This window comes from Tympanuchus pallidicinctus, unplaced genomic scaffold (genome assembly GCF_026119805.1).
Source record: "Tympanuchus pallidicinctus isolate F22 unplaced genomic scaffold, pur_lepc_1.0 scaffold18, whole genome shotgun sequence".
Taxonomy (NCBI): domain Eukaryota; kingdom Metazoa; phylum Chordata; class Aves; order Galliformes; family Phasianidae; genus Tympanuchus; species Tympanuchus pallidicinctus.
In genome coordinates, this window is record NW_026294699.1 from 5,801,709 (window position 1) to 5,822,537 (window position 20,829).

Consider the following 20,829-nt stretch of genomic DNA (forward strand, 5'->3'; position numbering starts at 1 on the left):
TTGCAGGCATCATCTTTCATTTGTCCACATTTTCCTTTCCACTCTTTCTTTTCCAATAGTTAACCGGGGCCAAAAGTCTGTTTGATATGGGCACAATTAAACTGTTTATCTTCTAAGAAAATAAGCCTTCCATCTAACTCAAGTTTTTGGGATAGTAAATATAATATAAAGCAAAAAGTTGATTGCTTTCCAGAAAAATAAGGTAAGTTTTATCTCCTGCATTATTTCCCTGGTTTCCATCACAGCTCTTTAGATAAGACAATTGTGCAGATGGATATTTCTCATCAGGTTCATTCACTACGGTAACTTGTCACTTCATTAAAGAAAATCATAGCACACATTTTTGCTCTTATTCAATAACATTATCATATGAGTTACACGATGATAAGATGATGAGATGACAAGATCCAGATGCTGGGGCTCCTCCTTGTCCCAGGCATTGTTCTTTTTACTAAGAAGAAGTGAAAGTTTCTGACATTGTTGATGTAGCATGACTAATCCTGGTAATTTAGCAGTGTTTATTTGTTCCCTACAAGCATTTAAATCTGTAATAAATGCTAACAACATCTGCAACATGACTGTATAGGTATATTCTAAAATTAGTGGGCTTAAAAACTAGCAAAATGGATAGGGAAAAAAATGAAGACAATTTCAAACTTTTAAGTATTCAAAGTTGCATGGCTTTTCTAGGAAAAAAAAATAAAAATAAAAACATATATATGCTGCCTATTTTATTCTTACTACAAAAACACAACTGCAACTGAGGAATTGAAAAGCTCAGTCATTTGCAATAAGTCACAGCTAAATGAAGGCTGCCAGATTCAATTAACATATCTGTTTAGTGCAGACATTGCTCTGTCAAACTGCAGGGAGAACACTTTTTTGTTTTTAATTTATTTCTTGAACAGGTCCTGTGAATATATTGTTTCTGACTTGTGAAAAAGGTAAAATAACTAAGATTTGTGATGCATTTCCAGAAGCCTCAAAATTATAGCTGATTAGAAATTAAAAAAAACATTGAGTTGGCGTATTTTGCACAGGCACACAAGTGTTTTATTATTCCAGCTTTGGTAAATGTGTTTTATTTTATTTTATAAAGTTGTTACTTTCGATCTAAGGGTGGTGGGGAAGAGTGGGGAAAGGGTTTAAAAAAAAAATAAAGAAAGAAAAATGCGTCTGTGGTTAAAAAAAAAATAATTATGGTGTCTTGAAATACAAGACTAGCTCTTAAAGGTGACCATTTGAGTCATCCAAAATCTGCTGTTCTCATATACCAACTTAATATCTACAGGCAGTTTGAACATACGGGGTGGGGGGAGAGGAATGAGGAAGGAAACACCCAGACACTCACTTTCCTAGCCCTTTTTGTATTAAGTTTTACAGAACCTTAAGAATACCACATAAAGAGAATAGAAATTGCCAAACAAGCCCCAGCTTACTGAAAAAGACAGCGTGCACACAGCTCACTCCATCAAGCATTTGGTTCTATATTCAGTTATGCATCAACAAGATAAAAATGAGTAAGAGAACAATAAATCCTCCTTCACAAAGGAATGTGGAAGAACTCTAAAGCGACAACAAACCCAGCAGCTCCTCATACTTTTATTTCTTTCAATGGAGGCTGAACTCCTAAGGCAGGCACACACCTATCCTAATGAGAATAGCTGATAGTCATTGAGCACAATTTCAGAAAACTTGGCACAACCCCTGTTCCTGAAGCACAACCTCCCTCACCAAATGGCTACAGTCTCTATTTGTTGTTCTTTGTTTATTTGCAACTGAAGGCATAGTAAGAGCTGTACCTGACAGCATTATTCTGTTTCCACCCTTTAGCAAGGAAGATGATAGCATTTCAGTAACACTCTGTCACATCCCCTTCCCCACAGATTCCACTGCTTTCTACTTGCCCTGCAAATAAGCATTCTGACTCACCGTAAATAAGCATTGTGTCTCCCAGCTAATGGTCAGACTCCAAAGCTGACAGCCAATTAACCATTTTTGGCTGCTCATGGAGAACGTGTCTTCTGCCAACATCTGAGCCCAGTCCATGAAAATCAGTTCTAGCTAAGCACAGATGTTTTCCTGATTGCTTTCTGCAATGAACATAGTTGCCTCTGTGCATTTCCCAAATGTGACCTGGCGTTTCTATGTGAAAATGCATTTCATAAGAAGGGAACCACCATGAGTTGCAAAACTTCAATGTGTATGTATTGACTATCCAAAGAGAATATGGAAAAAAAAATCATCAAGAAATAAAAATTTTTAAAAACTTTAAGATCATCCTACAATGCTGGTTGATAATTTGTTAAACATTACAAACTTTTGGTACATGGACCTCAAATACATTAGCCCTAAGGAATCTGTTAATATTTATAATACCCTTTCTCATTAAGAAACATAAACAATTCTGAACATTCCGATATTACCCTGTCACAGTTGGGAAGATATTTTCACATTAACTATTCAAATTTTACGGCACTATCTGCACTATTTTCTGCTTTGCAACAACAGAATTAAAGGACCAAAGGAAAAATTATTCTCTCCCATAGAGCTGAATTCCTGACTTAACTTAAGGGCTCTGGTGTTACACATTCATGGAAGAATGATAAAAATCTTTAATAAGTCCATGGAAGTACGCCCTGAAGGAATGAAACTTAGAAGACATGAATAGGTCATCTGAGGGAATTTGCATTTGAAATTGAAGAAATGTTGATAGCTGCAAAGGATTAGTGACTACACATATTATCCAGTGATGTATTCACACAAAATACTTGGCCTTGGGAACCAAGCAGCCTCAGGAAGCACTTTATTATTTTCCAAATCTTTCTTTAGCAATTTAACCACACAGTCTTAGCTGTGTGGACTGAAATGTCCCCCCCCCAATCCCCCATCCCACTCACCTTTCACATGGGGCTAGCAGACTGCTCTCAGAAAAAGGTATAGTACTGGGTTTTAGTTTCCAAGTTCAACCTAAGCTGTATAATATTTTCAAAAAAATTAGATGCTGGTTGCATCTGGCTCAGATAATATGCCTATACTGATATACGCTCACATGCATTTTTTAACGTTCAGTTTATTTTCTGTTGTCTGAGAAAACACCACCAGTAATTTCACCATTTTTGGAAAAACGTTTAGAAAATGAGAAAGCAAAATTTCTCCTATTAAAAAAAAAAAAAAAGAAAACTTAGTATTAACTATTAGTAAAGGATGGTGCTAAGACCCTGAATTCACTATCTTCACACAACATATGAATATATAAGTGGGTACACATGAAGGCGTGACAAAAATGACTGGAAATTTGAACAGTCCTTCATTTTTTAATCCTGCTGTGCCTAGTCACATGCAGTGATGCACTGCTGTGTTATTACATAATGACTAACCAAAATCAATAAGCTTTCCACTTTTTATTTTAATCTGTAACCGCTGGGATAACCACGAGGCAACACCACCACTAACCAAACACGCTACACGTGCTTCACACACATTAGAGCCATTTTCAGGCTTACAGATATCTAGCAAATGGCTCCACATGATGCTACCAACTTCCTGATGAACAGCAAGCTATTTAGGTACATTGTGCATTCAGAAAGTAAGAGGCATGTAAGGATGTGGCACTCACCTCTGTCATGAGCCCATTTAGCTCCACCTCTGGTCTGCTCCAGTGGCTGTATACACATATATTGATTCACTTGCAGCATCAAGTGCTTCATTCACAGTGTCTGGTATATATTGAAGTAAATCTATGACAAACTCGTCAGTTTATAAGAATTCAGCCTGTTTTCTGAGCCTGACCACAGCATGGAGGATGCTTCATATAAACTGAATGTGCAGCTGTTGGTAGGAGATCCATCAACTTCCATCATATTTGATCTCTCCTTGGCCTTGGCATGTATACAGGAGCCATAAATATCTCATATGCAGCTCAGGTGTAGTATAGGAAATTCCTTCTCTTATTGCAGGTTTCAGCAATCAGAAGCGCTGGTGCCAAAGAAACCCACTCCATTTAATTTAATTTGCGAGAAACAAATGCTATTTATGAGAAATGTCTCTTCCTAGAATAAAGTAAATTTATGACAGGAATGGAGGCCAAGTCTACTAAGGCCTTGCTATCCAGATCTGCCATCATAGTTCAGTGTACCATGGAGTAGTCAGAAGCATTTCCATTTTGCAGGATTTTATATTTGAGCTGATTAAAGGTTTTACTTCATGCCAGACAGCAAAAATACATATCAGTATGAGAAATTATTCAAAGAAAATTTAAACTTTAAACGATATCTGTTTTATCACTGAGTCTTTTGTTGGGGAATGTTGATAGATATAAGTAATTGTCACACAGAGAATTCAAAATCAAGTTTATAGTTGGTAATTATATTGCCTGGCACTTACAAGTAACAGAGAATTCAACAGAAATCTAGTTAAAACATAATTAAAGTAATACTCACATTTAAACACCATTACTGTTAGTTTTTAATGCAAATATCAGCAGATATCAGTGAATGACTGACTGCTGCAGAGAAGTTAATAGTGCAACATGAAGAACATAAAGAACAGGTGCAGTGACCAAAAATTATTTTCACAGTGCAAAAAACAAAAGCTTCAACTGAGAAAAAAAAAAGAAAAGCACATTTTGACATGCAGAACACTACTGTAGGAGCCAAGTGAACAGATACAACTCATGGGATCAAGGGAGTTCATTAGTGAAATTGTCAGAGTGTATTCTCATATACTATTCAAAGGTATTTGTGAATGTATTCAACATAGCAAAAAGTTATTTGTGTTTGCTCTGATTTTCAGATTTGTCTTGCCACATTTGACAAACAATGACATTCAAACCATGATCTGTCTTTGACTAACATACTCATCCACGTTCCCCTTTTGCTGGAGTGACAAAAATCTCCTGAGCATTTAGAATGATCATCAATTTATCATTATATATATTTCAATTTTAATTTGAAACTTGTTCTATTCTTCAGTAGCAAACTGCATTTTTGTGTATGTGTTTAATTGGAAGCACTTCAAAGTAATTTTTTTTTCTAATATATTAGCATAGCACATAACCACATCTGTATTCTTATTCAGTTCAGAACAGGATATTTCAGAACATTTGGGTTCAATAGTTAGTTTTGGGGTCAAAGGTATGACCACCATTTGTGAAATGATAAAAGCCTGGCTTAGATGTAAGAAAATGAGTGCCAAGCCTTACTGAGATGTGGATCCATGCTTTCTACAATGTATGATAAAAAACAGCCCCTCTTTGAGCCAGTAGATTGATCAAAGTTACAAAGGAAAAATTTAGATTCAGGGAGAAAAGTACACTAGAGATATGGTATACTTGGTAAACTGCTGATTTGTGCAGCTAGTACCCAGGGAAGCCAGAGAATGTGAATGGATGCAACAAGTTTGGAAAGGAAAAGGCATAGACCAATGTAGGTAGAGACTCTATGAAAGCATTAGACGTGCAGGAGTCAATAGTTTAAAAGTATTTCTGCAATAAATAAATCCGAATTTACATGCAAGATTCGTTTTTGTAAATAAACTGTAATAGTAAAATTAGATATTTCCCTTGAATGTCTTCTTTTTTTCTGTTTCTTCCCAGCATCTGTATAGTCACCTATCAGATAAAGTCACTTTTCCCCTAATCTCTTCTACATGGCCACATCAAAGAGTATGAACACTTAAAGACATTTGCATGGTATTAATTCACACACAATTCACACTATCTTTTGATCAGGATTACTTTGATTATTTCAAACAGGATTGGCTATATTACATTTTTCACACCCCCGACATCATATTAATTGTTTGCTCACCACTGCCATGAAAAATCACATAAGCTGGAAATAATAGCACTGGCATAAACATCTTGAGTCTGATTATTAAATGTAAATATTTTAATCTGATTTTTAAAAATCTCTCTTTTTACAGATTAAAAATAAACAGATAAATGAAATATATTCATAAATAATTCCAGCGATCACACTGAGGAGGCAAATTACTGCGGGCTTCTCTGGGCATGTGCCAAGCCATTAGATCACAGTGAATGTTCTAGAACTCTACAACTTCCTATAACACTATTCTTATAACCTAGTGCTTTACCATATTTTTAGGATATCAGCCGTGCTTTGTGTGCAGGTGAAGTGCTGTAGCCTTGCAAGCACATCATAGGACCAGGTATTAAAATAAGAGGTCTCATTTATGATCTTTCATGTACTTGATAGGTGGCTCTAAGAAAAGTCTTTATAATCAATTGCAGTGTTGGGATTGCCCACGTTGTAATTGCAGTTGCAGTAATACTGCCTCTATTATAAGTGACTTTGAGATCAGCTGACTGGGAAATGAAAAAGGCGAGGGGTTTGGTGGGGTTGTCCAGAACAACTGCAAAATCTTTACAAGTTGAACCTCTGTGTTGCAAGTCAGCCTCATGGATTTCAAGCCTAACTTCAATAGGAAGCATCTGGGCAACTGCTCAGCTGTACAATCACAAATCCATTTTCACATGCCCACATTAAAAGCACCCAGCAGCCTCACAAGATACAGTTCATCAAGGAATGGAAAACATGCAGCTGATGGTCCACCTCTAGGTCTTGCTCAGAATCAGAGATACTGAGCACATACTGACACTGTATAATCAAGAACTGACTTGTTTTGCAGTGACAAGAACACCACTACAGAACAACCCAAACAATTGTATTTAAATTACCAACAAACAATCCCATTAGAACAGATTGAGAAATGCTCATGCACATCTCTCAGAGAATGGAGAGTTGGAGCACACAGCATTCCATAACAAAGGGAACCCCTGTCCTGTCGCTTCCCAGCTCCACAAATAAAGCAGACAAATAAAACTCCTGTCTCAGGAGTCTGACATAGCCTGTGGAAGATCCCCAGAGGCAGAAAGGATGCGCTGTTGTCACTAAACAAATTGAGGAACAGCAGTGTTGAAGATTCTTTTCAACATTTTCCTCTAAAAAAAACATAGTAAACTAGCAAAAGATTAAGATTTTGTGATTAGCAGCTGAATAAAAACAAGTAATTATTTTTGAGCCAAACAAGAATGGAGTATCCTGAGTAATTTACACTGAGTAATTAAAGTAATGAATACTTGAGACTCTATCAAATAAAAAGTCCCTAGAAGCATCATTTTAAGTGAGGCATGATTATAGACAGAACAAAAGATGTACAGCATACCTGTTTCAAACACATAATTAAAAAAAGGCACAAATCTCAACAGCTGAGCCTCTAAATTCCTCACTGAATATGATCTGTTCCTCAAACATTGTTTACATGGGCGAATCTCCCATCAATTAACTGGTACAACTGTACAGGTATCACTACCTACATGAACACAATTACTTTAGATTCCTTCAACTCTGAGCTGTGAGGCCTGCACCCCACCCTAGGCATCACTCAGTTGCCACAGTTGCCAACCTTTATCCGAGTGTCAAACTGCTTATCTCCAATCTGCCAGATGGTAAAGTGACATGAAAAGACTGCGAGGGTTAATGTTTTCAATACAACACCTCAGCACGGTAATAAAACAGATAAAGGCTGCTTTCATAAAACAGGGAAAAGTGTGTTCTGCCATATAGCTGTCGTGTATTAAACTTGGCACTAAATCAACACAATTGTACTTTCTTTGTCCTCCAGATTAGAAGAACTGCCTAAGTAGCACTTTTGCAATGTTGTAATAGCCAGTGTGGTGAGACACTCTTCTGAATCCATTTGGGTGCCTTCACCAGAGAAATGAAGCTCCAAAAGTGAAGAGTTGTTGCTGATTATCTCAGCAAGCTCCAACCTTCATCTGTTTTATACCTCTCATCACAAAAATTATGGCTACTTCTTAGAAAACCTTGAAAAGTATTTCACTCTTAACACAGAATGGAGAGAGAATACTGCTACAGAAGACTGAAGAGTTGATTTGCATGGCCTGCAACCATTCTTGCATTGGGTCAAAGGTAAGCATGTCCCCAAGTCATTTTGGCCTGGGTAGAGCATAGATTACATCACCTACTTCAGTGAAATAATACTCAGCAATTTGGGCTTTGCAAAGATTCAGGATGTTTGGATGTCTCCTGTGGTATGACTGCATTTATAAGTTTGAGAGGGGATAATATTTGGGGGTGGCAAGTTCAATTTCATATGTTCCTCCTGGCAAAGTATAATATATAGTTGAAAGAACAGACTACTCTGAAATTTCCTTAATGAAAAGCTAATTGCTCATAATGTGACCTGTTTCACCAAGAGATTCTTATGTTCTGATTAAGAAGAAATCTCAGGTGGTTTTCACAAGATGAATCTTTTATATATAACGAAATATCTAACAAACATTGGAAAAAACTTCCAGGAGGCCATAGAACAGCCTTTTTCAGTTCTGACTGATGTTAGCTATAGACCAGCTCATCAGCTTGTATCGGCTGCCCCTTGCTAGAAGCAGCTTCACTGAACGGGAGGAAAATAATTTACATGAAGCCAAACTTTGGGTTAACTATTATTATTAACTATTGCATTAGCACCCCTTAGCATTCATAGATGCTTATGAACATTTATGGAGACCCACCAGTGAATGTCAGTGCAATGAGGCAGTTGCATTTCAGCAGAGGTGACAGCAACTCTGCTTGCGTAGATTATTACAAGTACAGCATTACAAGCACAGCTCTTGTTCATCACTGGTGAAAATGCACCAGTGACTAACTAGCTAATGATGGTGAATGTGTTGAAAAAGAGTGTTTTGTAGCTGAGAATTTGATCAAACAGTGTTATTGTTCTCTTTCTAGCTAGTAGTTGTAGTTTCCATGGAAATAAATAGGAGGCATTACTTCCAGAGCAGCCAGATGTTTGATGATTTGGTAACATGACTGTAATTTTGGGAAGAAAAAAAAAAAAAGATAAACTGAACAATAGTTGAGAGCTCCACATAACTTAAATGACTTGAATTCAATAGGAGTAATTAAAAACAAACAATTTGGATTTGGAAAAAAAAGCATGAGGATTCATTTGTGATATTTTGTAGTGATATTTCAACAGCTTAACCATGAATTTTCCCAGTGTTAAATATTGGCTGTTCTGCAGAATTTTTTTTTAATGTTTGTTTCTTTGTTTAATAATAAATCAGGAGAAAGGCTTTGTTTTTTATCAGCACAACAATTTAGATCACTGTTTTAATGGAAGTAAGAGCAGTAGGCATTTTCTTCACGCCAGCACCAGCATGTGTGAGCTGAATTGTCTCTGAACTACAAGCAATAACAAGATACTCCTGGTGCCAGAAAGCAATTAATTATTGTGCAGCAGCCAGGTTAGTCTCGGGGGTGGAAGCCCCTATGGCACAGCCACATGGCAGCCTCAGCTTCTGTACGAAGCAAATCCATTTCTTGGGTAATTGCTAAGTCTTTTTAAGACCCGTCTTGGACTCTTGGAAATACACCACAGAATTTTATTAAAAAAAAACATCTTTCTAAAAGGTTTTAGAATCTTCTCCGCTGTGTGGGAAAAAAAAAAAAAAAACCTGGTTAAAAAAAAAAAAAAAAAAGGGTGTAGTCAAAATATTGTAGGTTGTCCTGAAATTCAAAAGGGCTATGGAGACTTACCACTGCATACAAATGACCTTTTGTCAGCTTTTCCCATCTGTTATAGACTCCATCATCCAACATCTGCTGTGAATTGGGATTTACAAGACAGACAGCAAAGAAACCACTCATGCTGACGAGGCAGGGAACTCCCAGGTCTCAGTCCCAGGGGAAAAAGTGCTCTGAGGGTGCAGCATGCCCAGTGAGCCTTAGAAAAACATTCTTGCTTGCCCAGAACCAAAAAGAATACCAAATGCTGATAAACTATCTGATTAACTATGAGGATGAAAGGTTTTTTTCTGAAGCCTGCTAAGTTCTCTATAACTGCACCCAGATGGACAACCGTCATCTACTGCTTCCTCTGTAGCATTGTAACTCCAGTTACATAAGCATGCAGTGTACACTGAATTTCACATCACTGATGCTGCTTGAAGTATGCCGTAACATTTTCCAGCCAAATATATATGTTGCTCCAACTAATATACATATATCTCCAGAATGCAGCTAATGAGATGCAATTATTCACAACTGATAAGACTCTTGTTCTAAAATCCTCTACATGAAAGAAAGAAAAAATTGAGTTGCAGAGAGACTTCTCCCTTTCATCACTACTGTCAATTATAATTCCAACATTATGTAAGAAACAAGAGAAATTGGCTCTGATCTGGCTAAAGGTTAACAAATGCAGCAGTTCAGGGAACTAGAGCAGAAGAATACTAATGGCTCCTGCACCTGGAACACTGTTTCCCTTTTTAATTACCTTCTCCTACATCAGTGCATTTATAATGCATTCAAGCCCAATACATTTGTGAAACAGCACAGATCTTCAGCTTCAGAAAGTCAAGTTCAAGTCAAACAGAGAAAATAAGAAGTTAACAAAACACTCACACTGTTATCGCTAATTAGGTAACATAAAATAATAGTTGACAGTCCTGCTCCTCCATCCCCACTAAAGTAAAACAAAATAAAACACAAAGCCTTTTTCTCTGGATTAGTTCACAAATATGTTTGTCCATTCTCCTATGTTAATATTTTTAGATTTCTCTATAAATATTCTAACTTCTTCGCGCATACTGACAGGTGACAAAAGTTTTGCAGCAATGATGTATTTGTTGTGAAACTGTGTTCACAACAAGACGTAAAAATTTCAGCAAGAATGCTATAGCAAGAGATTTTCTGGCATGGAAGTGGTCAGGATTATGCGCCAGATGTTAAATTAAATGTCTGAGGACAAACACAAGGGAGGGACTTGAGGAGTGATGAACCGCTCATCTCTCGGTGCCATCAGGAAGTGCAACAATTTGCATGCAAGACACGGACAGGATGAAAATGTGTCTCCTTCTCCCCAACCAACTGTCCCACCCTGCAGAGGCCAAGGGTCACTGTGACACAGTATCATGGAGCTGACAGTTGACCCTTGCACACCTTACCGCCAAGAGATGCATGATCTCTCCCAGACGCTGCTCACCCACAGCCTGCTTTTTGTCAGCTTAGTACCACTGGAGAAGGAGGTGAGGTGAACTGGTCAGAGCTGTTCAGACAACATTTTTGCATGAGATGAGTCACTTCATTTCTGAATTCTCAGTGTCTGTAGGTCTATAGTCTGTGGGACTGGTAGGCAGAAGCCCTCCCTGCTCAGTGGGACTGCACACTGACTATGGCAGGACTATGACCAGTGCCAGCTCTCTGTCCCCCTGCACCCGTCACAGAAACATCTGCACTGCAGGCAGGATGACTGTTCTCTGATCTGCTTTCTTTTTTCAGGACGAGGAAGCCATTGAATCCAGCAAGAGGAACAGGAATTGTCTGTAGATAAGAGGCAGGGAGCATCAACTGCTTCCAGAAGGGAATCATGTGGAGAAGACGCCCAGCACCTAGTGCAGCCACCAGCATCATTCTGCTGCTCGCCTCTTGGACCAGTGTCTCTCTCCAGGACTGAGGAGATGCCTTTTTTTTTTTTTTTTTTTTTTTTTTTTTGTGAAGATTGCTTCTGCTAATGCAGCAAGCTGATTTCAGAGGCAGAAGTACATCCTTGTTTAATACCAAGGAAAGATTAGTTACATGTTGTGAAACTATGGCTACAGTTATTCATTAGGGACTTGTTTTCTTCTTTTTATTTAATTTTTCATTAGCTCACAGGTTGTAGTTGCTTTCCCATTCTTGCACTCAGCAGATGCTTGTAGGAGCGTAAACAATGTATGGTAATTAGCCCCACTAACACTTACTCCTTGCAGGAATGACTTTTTCCATGGTGTATATCCTGCCAAAGGAAACCAGGAGACCTGTGAGCTCTGAGTAAGAGGCCCAGGCTATTAAATGCCACTTGGAGACTCATATGCTCTCAACAGAGGCTATACAAAACAACCCCTTGGGTGAGAATCCTGCTTCTTTTGTTCTGGGAGGTGTGAAAAATTAAGTGTAGTACAATTTAAACGTAGTGAAAGCCACAACATTGAAGCCATTTTTCATGAAGCTGAGTGCAATCATTGGTGTGTGGGTTCTGCATAACCCACTGCTTTGCCCAAGAATTTTTCTAGTCTGACCCAGCTACTCCAGCTATGAGCTATCAAGCAGTAGCTGCAGCTGAGAAATAGCTGACAAAAGTTTAACATAAAGAAGTATCTCCTTTTCAGCCCATGAACAACCTTTCTGATTCATGCCAGAGTGCTTCTGCACATGGATAGGTCAAACAGAAAATCTGGTCAGTCAAAACACAGCAGAAATACAACTGCTCAGTCATGAGTGTGACAGACCTGTTAGCTGCTCTTACAAACCTTACTGCATGTCTAGCAATCCTTTGGGCTTTTCTCACAGCTTTAGGTCTTGATGGCAAATGTTACCCATCTGACGGCCTAGCCTGCAAGCCACAGGCCCTTTACATAGACAGTTGTCCATCTTGTAAGTGCAGAGTGAAACAGGGATGGGGAAATCATGGGTAAAATAAATAGGTGGTTTTATTTAGTTGATACTTTCTTTGTGAAAACCATTTCCTGTGCAAGTGTTTGTGCCAGAAAAGCAGGAGCTGAATGTCCCCCAGTTGACATGGGTGACTCTACTTCTACTGCTGCTCCACATTAGGGTCATCTGACCCCACCATGCAGCTTCCCAGGGTCCAACTACACAATTTCTATGTTAGTTTCTTCCCTTTCTCTAAGTGCTACTCTTAACATTTTCTCCTCTGTCTTCCATTTTGAACATGATGTTCTATTATGGTCTTTTAAGTCTCCTTACCTTTTCGTACTCCATTGGTCTCTTCCCATGCAGTCTATTCAGCCTCCTCATGGAGGTCCCATCAGCAACTCATTACTGCCAAGTGAGCAACTTCAGAGGTCCAAAGTCCCAGCTGTGGCTGGAAGATTCTTCAGCTAAGCAGTCCTGGCCACAGGGCAGGAGTTGGAAAGAACAATCAAAATGAGTGCTCTGGTTAAGCAGGAATGTCTATCAATCTACATTTGAGTGGGTAGGTTTTTGCTACCTAAAGTAACTTCAGCAGACATATTTCAATGTCCACCAAACCTGCCTTGAGATATGCAGAGAGCACAGAGGAAGGAGAGCAAGAAGTCTGTAATGCCACAGACAATGAAGGACTGTGGTTCCAGTACAGAATGTTAACGGAGAGTTGCTGTGACAAATTAGTAAAAGTCGGTCGAAAATACAGGCTGTGCAATAATGATGTTATCCAGTTCGATTTCATTTTATTCATTCAAAGTACTGAATCAGAATTATTATAGTCACCAGTCAGTGGTCTTGATAATTTTCCCTGCCTGCATGTTTATTATCAGGTTTTTCAGATTAAAGCAAGAATAGTGAGCAGCTCGTGTTAAAATACAAGGCTGTGAGCACATTCTGCAGTTTATAAAAATTGCATTTGTCAAGCTTCGAGTTGGCACATGGATTGGGAAGGAAATTAGAGAGTGCAAATCCATTTGCAAATGCACTTCATTTCATAAGTAATCATGTGGGGAAACGCAAGGATGTTAAAACATCTAATGTATGGTATACTCAACAGATAAGACATCTACACTGGGAAAACAGATTTTTCGAAGTATTGCAGTCAGAAATAGAAGTCAGTGGAGTCAGCCATATTCTCTGTGCCTGTGCAATACACACACACGCACATTGGCTTTTTTCTTGTACTGCACACACCAGGTGAACATGAGATCTGACAAGGCCTTTCATATTCACCACTTGCAACCTACCCTCGCACTCTCTGAACTGAAAGGTTTTGTTCCCTGTGCAACCTGTCCTACATATATTTTTTAAGGTTCTGAATTCACTGTTCGAAGAAAGAAAAGAAAGTAGTTCATTGTTCACAGCTTAACTGATGTATTTCTGCACTGGCACCTGCATAGACAGTTTCTCTCACAGGTATGAAAGGACAAGATATCAAGGATGGCTGAACAGAAGTGGATCCCTGTGACACTTCCCTACAACTAGGACAGACCTGATGCCAAACAGACCAGCACACAAGAGCTTATGGCTTCTTGCACCGAAGGCCGAAATTCAGCATCACATCACCTGCAGACAATTCCCAAGGTGGTCCTGCACTCCTCCACACTGGAGTTTCACCAGTTCTTTGTTTCATTAAGAGCTGTTGGAGATTTAATGTAGAACACATACTTCTGAGATGTGTGCCAACAATTTCAAATTGTTTGAGAGGTCACAGCGTACCTGAAGAATACACTGCCAGAGTCCATGGCATTCATAAGGCCCCTGAAAGGTGATAGTACTGTTTGTCTGCCAGCGTACATCTATCAGTGCACGCCGCCAGGACAGGGTAAGGTATCGTGGGAGAAAGGAGAGTGGGGAAAATGAACAAAGAAAAAAAGAAACAAGAAAAATTAAGATTTCTTTATTCTAAAACTTGATTATTCTAAAGAAAAAAATGATTGATTTTGCTCTTGCTAAGAAATTTGCCACATTTATCTCTTTCTTCCCCTCTGTACACCTAAGAAGAGTGGTGTGTTGTGTGTGGAAATAGCTCAATCAAGCTTCATTGTATGTTACTTGAAATTATCTTTTATGGAGCTCAGCATCTTGAAGAGAATTTCCAAAATGAGCCAGGCTGCACTAAACTAGCTTCGTTAACGTAATAAAACTTCAAAGTAAAGGATTTATTCCATCTGTAGCAATCAAAATGTAAATAAATACAAGAACTCAAATCATTCATCTAAATATTTGGGTGATTATATCACTTTTGGGAAGCGTAACACTTACACCAGCACATCAGGGAATGGAAAACAGGAGATTCACTCTCAGGAGATTCATCTACATTTGATGGCACAATACTGGGTTAGACAGCACGTACTTGGGCTGCACGACACCTCTCAGAATGCAGGCCCTAAATCAATACTGCTGTTGTATGACATGTTGTGTAACATCTCTTATTCATAATACAGTATTTTTAGTTAGCAATTGCAAAGATTTACCAGTGTAAGGAGTGCTTTCTTCTGCTAGCTGTATGGGCTGGTTGCCTGTTATTTTCCACATTTAACTGAGAAATTTGAGCAGGGCAGTGCCATATTAGGTGCTGTACTGACAGCCTCTGTGTACTGCTCTATTCCGTCCCAGCACTGTCATGCTCCAAATGCTCCTTTATCCTCACCAGGAAAGAGAAAACAGTAGCAAATACAACTTCTTACCTTTCTCCTCATGGCTTCAGTACTGCTGAAGCAGCATTTCTGCTGGGAATTTTCATTATTACTTTTTGAAACATTCATTAGATATTTTATTTCATGCTGTGGGACAGCTTGAGTCAACAAGTTTAAGAAGCATCTGGACAACAAACTCTTGGACACATGGCCTGATTTTTGGTCTGTACAGAGCTAGGAGTTGAACTTAATGATCCTACCTGTGCAATGTATTGTAGGGAATCTGCTTTAGCAGTCCCAACCAGGGGATTGGACTTGATGATCTCGTGAAGTCCCTTCCAAACCCTGCAATTCTGTGATCCTTGTAAGTCCTTTCCAGCTGACTTTATGAAGTTACCCAGCAACGCCAATTCTTCTTGCTCTTCTCTTCCCTGCCTGGTCAAATAGGACTCTGTGAAACACTGTGAAGGTTTTTTGGCACACTCTGTGCACTGAAAGCAATGAAAAGACATCATAATGTTAAAATAGGACTGTCACCATCTTACAACAATGAAAAGATCTTTAGTTTGATTGGTGGACCATTAAAATGCAGCCCCTTAATGAAGATGTAGCTCTTGCACAGGGATCATTTCTGGAATATGAACCAAGATTTCTGATTAAATCTCCAAAGGCATTAGGACAGGACTTTTCTTTTTATAACCTATCTCATTAAAAAAATATTTGGATCCCTCTTGTTACAGTTAGCTCAAATTCTCATTAAGTCCTCTTTTATGATCATTTTTCTAAAGCTGACGCTCGTAAAGAGAAACAAAGCTACTTCCTCCAAAGGGCTTTTCCTTTGTGCCTGCTGTAAGGAGGACAGCGCGGTAACGCTCAGGACAGCTGCTCTGCACCGCACACAACCAACAAGACAGCAAAAACAGTGAAAACAAAATTAAGCCAGAAAAGGAAACACTCATATTCATGGGTCCTGAGGACACTTCAACAAGTTCACAAGGGTCTAAAGCACAGCAAATATCATGAGCATGATCCACTGAAAATATCCTGCACAAATCTTAAAAGAAATTATTTAAGAACATGATTTATGTGAGGTTAACGGTAAGTTAGTTTTGCTTGTAAGATCAAGCCAAACAAGCTAAGAGAGGGTAAACTGATTAATGCTTCCCATGCTATGCCATCAGTTTGGGGTCTGCAACTTTAAAAATAATGCTTCCTCCATGTGCTCCCAGCACAGACCCGTCCTCAGTAGCAGAGTGACGTGGTGTCAGGGCTTCGAGGTTTACCTTGCAGGTAGATGTAGACAGAGACCTGTTTGAGGCTTACCTTTACTGTCATATTTCACCCCCAATGCTGGTGGCTCAGAGGTGAGCTCAGCTTCATTGTATGCCTCTGTGCATTGGGCTTCTGCTGGTAAATAGTTATATGTTGTGAAATTATCCTAATAGCTTCCAAGTAGAGGGAAATGCAGCATTTGTATATTTTTCACTGTTTTATTGTTGTAAATCCTGTTGGCTTCTGCCACAAGTGGGAGATTCTTTCAGTGCTTGATCCATGAGAAAGTGGCAAGGGATGTATGCCAGCAAAGACTTTACTGTCAAATGGAAGGAGTGAGATCATAGAGGTGAGGTGCATGACAGGTTCCCATGGCATGGTGATGTGGGAACCAGTGTTAAAAACCAGGCTGCAGAAACCAGGACCCTGCTTTGCTTCCAACCAAAAATAAAGCAAGACTCATAAGTTCCACACTCCTGACCAAACAATGCAAGGTTTTACATCCTAATCCAGGATAAACCGTTAGCATGCAAACTGGCCAACCACCCACAGCACCGCATTATCAAGGTCTTTTTGACACGCATAGGCAGTGTTCCTCCAACCTCAAAGACAGCTGTCTCCTTAAATATCTCTCCTATGATTGCTGCTGAAGTCAGCAAAAAGGCTTTGGTATTGGGAGTGTTTCATTCACTTTAGAGAGGATTTAGAGTGGAAGATGATTTTTTAAAATGTATATCCACACACATAAACAGTCACGCTCACACACACACACACACAGAAGCAGTTCCCTAAAATAATAGCCCTCACCAATCCCCAGTAACAGGCACATTTCTGGACTGCTAAAGCCCTGTGGTGTCTGGGACTCTTTAGCTTTTGGTGAAGCCAGTGGGAGCACTTTGCAGTTAGTACTGAAGTGTTCTCAGGTCCTAATTAGTCTCTACGCGTAGGATGTTGAGCAAAGGGACCCTGCATCCTCACTGGGGTAACAGGAAGCAGTTTGCTTGGAGGTAATTTGTATTTAGTTCACTGCAGGTTACCCATGTGTAAATAACTACATGTCACCTACTTATGCAAAATCATAGGATTTTGTTGATACAGCATTGAGGCAAATATGGCACAGGATTGCAGTCTTAAGCAGTAGTGCACAGACAGGAAGAGGGCACAAATATCACACTGCAGATAACCTTGCATCTTACTTTTCTCAAAAAGCAAAAATGCTTCTGCAAGAAGCATGGAGGGTCAGCTGGGGAATACACTGATGTGAGCAACCAGGTGGCAAGTCTGGTTCATATACTCTTCAGTCTCCCCACTTGCTGTTCTAAGCCCCAAGGAATACAGAAAGGCATCATCATCAAATAGGGCTGGTTTCACCAGTGACTCGATTTCTCCTTGTTAGGCTTGTTCTGCTGCCTGTGTACAGCTTCTCACAGAAGTAAACTGATTTTTTTTTTGTAAGAACTGAAGACAAGTGTGTCATTTTTCTCAAAACATCAATATTTAACATGTTTCTTGATAAACTAAGCTTTAGTTTTCTTATTCTCTGACTTCAAAGCATTTAGTGGCCTAACCCAGCATACCACATTACATAATGAAGCTTTTTTTTGATGCTGAATATTAATTGAAAAAGTCCTCAGCACATGGAACGCAACAGCAGCACACGTAGGCATCCAGGTCATAGAAGTATGCACATGGACCCAACAAAACCCATACAGAACTGCAAGCTGTAGCCTTGGCCTCAGCCCACAGAGGACCTATTCTTTCTCTGCTATTCAAAACTAAACTGAGTTGAACGATATCTAAAATGACCTATCAGACTCAAATACTAAGAAAAAAAAAAGTTTAGAAATGCCAGGAAATAAATATACACTAGGGAAATGATTTAAGCTATCCAAATGTTTTGAGTGCAAAAATAACATCTGAAAAAAAAAAGGTTATAGATGTCATTATGCTCTGAATACTGAAATCATTGCAGAGTGGCAGTGCAGAAATAAATGCAATGTTAGTTTTTGTAGAGACAGAAATAGAAAAGAACACAGAGATTACAATGCACTTAGAACTAACACATGGAAATATGCTGACCCTGCAGCTCTTGTTCAAGGTGGAGCTCACACTTCCATCATGTTCTAGCAGGGACAGAAACAGAAAACTGTTAGGAGTAGACAGAGAGAATGAGAAACTAGAAGGAAAGTTCCAAGAGTAGAGCTGTTTTGTTCAGAGAAGAGATATGTGAAAGCAAGCAGAAGTACAAATATAGCGAAGGTCACATTGGGTGCTCCATTTGCTAAGATAATACTGCATCCATGGAAGGGAGCAGCAGTGGTTTAATGCTGAGCAATACATGACCTGATTTTCTTTCAGAAATCAATCCAGCCTTTCTGATAAGGGTCAAAATCTGAATAACATAACAATCTGATGTTTGATTTTTCTTAAAAGAATATATTGAATAGTTTCCTTACTTGGTAAAGACTGAGAATGAGCTGTTCTTTACAGGTGAGAGGCACATTCAAAGAGATTTGCACTATCCTTTGTAGGAATCCTGACAGCTGTCTTTCCTATTCCAAAGTTTCTCCCATAGCAAAAACCCTCCAAATCATCTCCACCCCTACTTTTAGTCATAAGCTCTTCACGTGTATTTAAATAAAATTGGTGACAGTGATTAATATACTCTGCAGATTTCAAAGTCCATACAAGGAAATCTTCACTGTGGTCAGTTGAGTGCAACAGCATTTCTGTTCTCAGAGGAAAATAGGAAAATCAGTTATTCTCTGCTTTTATTTTCTCCAAGGTACACAAATGTCTCTTCTTAGCAACTGCAGTAAAGAAGCTCAGAGGCATTTCAGCTGCCACAAGAATTACACATTTGATATTTTTTCTCTTGCTGGGAAAGAGGAGGGTAAAACCAGCATTGTGATATTGTGGCACAAATGGAGAAGCTTTTACTTCATTTGGGAAACTTCTCAACTGGTTGAAACAATACCATCTTGGAATGTGGAAGTAAAACCTGTCCAAAATCTGTGCCTCCCTTGTGCACAGAGAAATCTCCGTTAGGTTCCCTGTTTGCTTTTCCCTATGCAGGGTGAAAGGAGAGAGCTGATCACAGCCAACCTGCTGAAGTGCCAAACATCATCAGTGCCCAAATTAGTGGAACTATATAATTCTATAAAGAGAGGGACTTAGACTCAAACATGGTTGATGGTGTATTTTTCTCTCTGAAGACTCAAGTTCAGATTTTCAGCTTTTTTGTAACTTCCATGATTATTTAAATGATGTGTGAGATGTTACCGGCCTAAACATTCGAAGCATGAAAATGCTCAGTTATCTCACTGAATGTGTCCAAAGGTCTGCTCTACAGGGAGGAAGAAAACAACAGACCTTGTACTTTTGCAACACAAATTGGATTTCAAGGCTCCTAGAATACAGCCTGGAATACCTGGAGCTGCATGGAGATAGCTGGAAAATGTCTTTGACCTTGCAGTAACGTTGTGTAAACTACATTAATCACAAGAAACTTCTGTATGACTGTCCCCTGTTGCCCATGCAGTGTTAAGAAACATCAGTGCATTATAATTGTTACTGCCATACTTAAGGAACTATCATCAGTTGTGCCATAGATTACCTTTAATAAGTACATTTTGAGCATACTGATTTTAAAATAGTACAGTCAACTTCTGAAATGATCAATCATCCTATGTAAGCTGGACAGAAAACAAATCATCAATAAATTAGACCACAAGTTGGAGGAGAACAGCAGTAGTACAAGATAAACCACAGGACAGATTTCATGCAGTTGGTGGGAACCATGATTTGATTTTTCATACTGCAACAAGGCCACAAAGGGAAGTTGAAGCTGTCTGTGAACTGTTGGGGGAAGCAGAGAGACAAGTGGCACATGTGATCAATGGGAAAAAAGCACCACAATTTGGAGTTTTGGTGTTCCTGTGTGTAGAGACGAGTTGACTTCAGCTGTTGGTCTCAAGACTAGGGTTTTGGCCCAAATAAGAGGAAGATACTTGTGTTCATAGCTACTGAATTGCTCAGTTTGCTAGGAACGCTGCTGGCATTATTATACACAAGATATCTGATTTTAAAAGTGTTAATTTTCCAGTCACCCCTTACATTTCTGGTTTTTGTTTTTTTTTTAATATGCAAAGTTGTGCAGGACTGACAGTTGCCATAGGCACATCAATAAAGGTTCAAAAGAAGTACCTGGGAGAATACGATTGCCTTTGAATCAGATTCCAAAGGGAATCAAAGCTGAAACTGAGTTGACTCATACACACACAGATAGATATAAACTACTGTGGCAGGTGAGGCAGGAGAAGCAGTCTGGGTACACGAAGCAGCCCAGCTCCCCAGCCACACAGCAGTGCTTCAGGACTGGAAGCATGCCGGCAGTTTCCTGC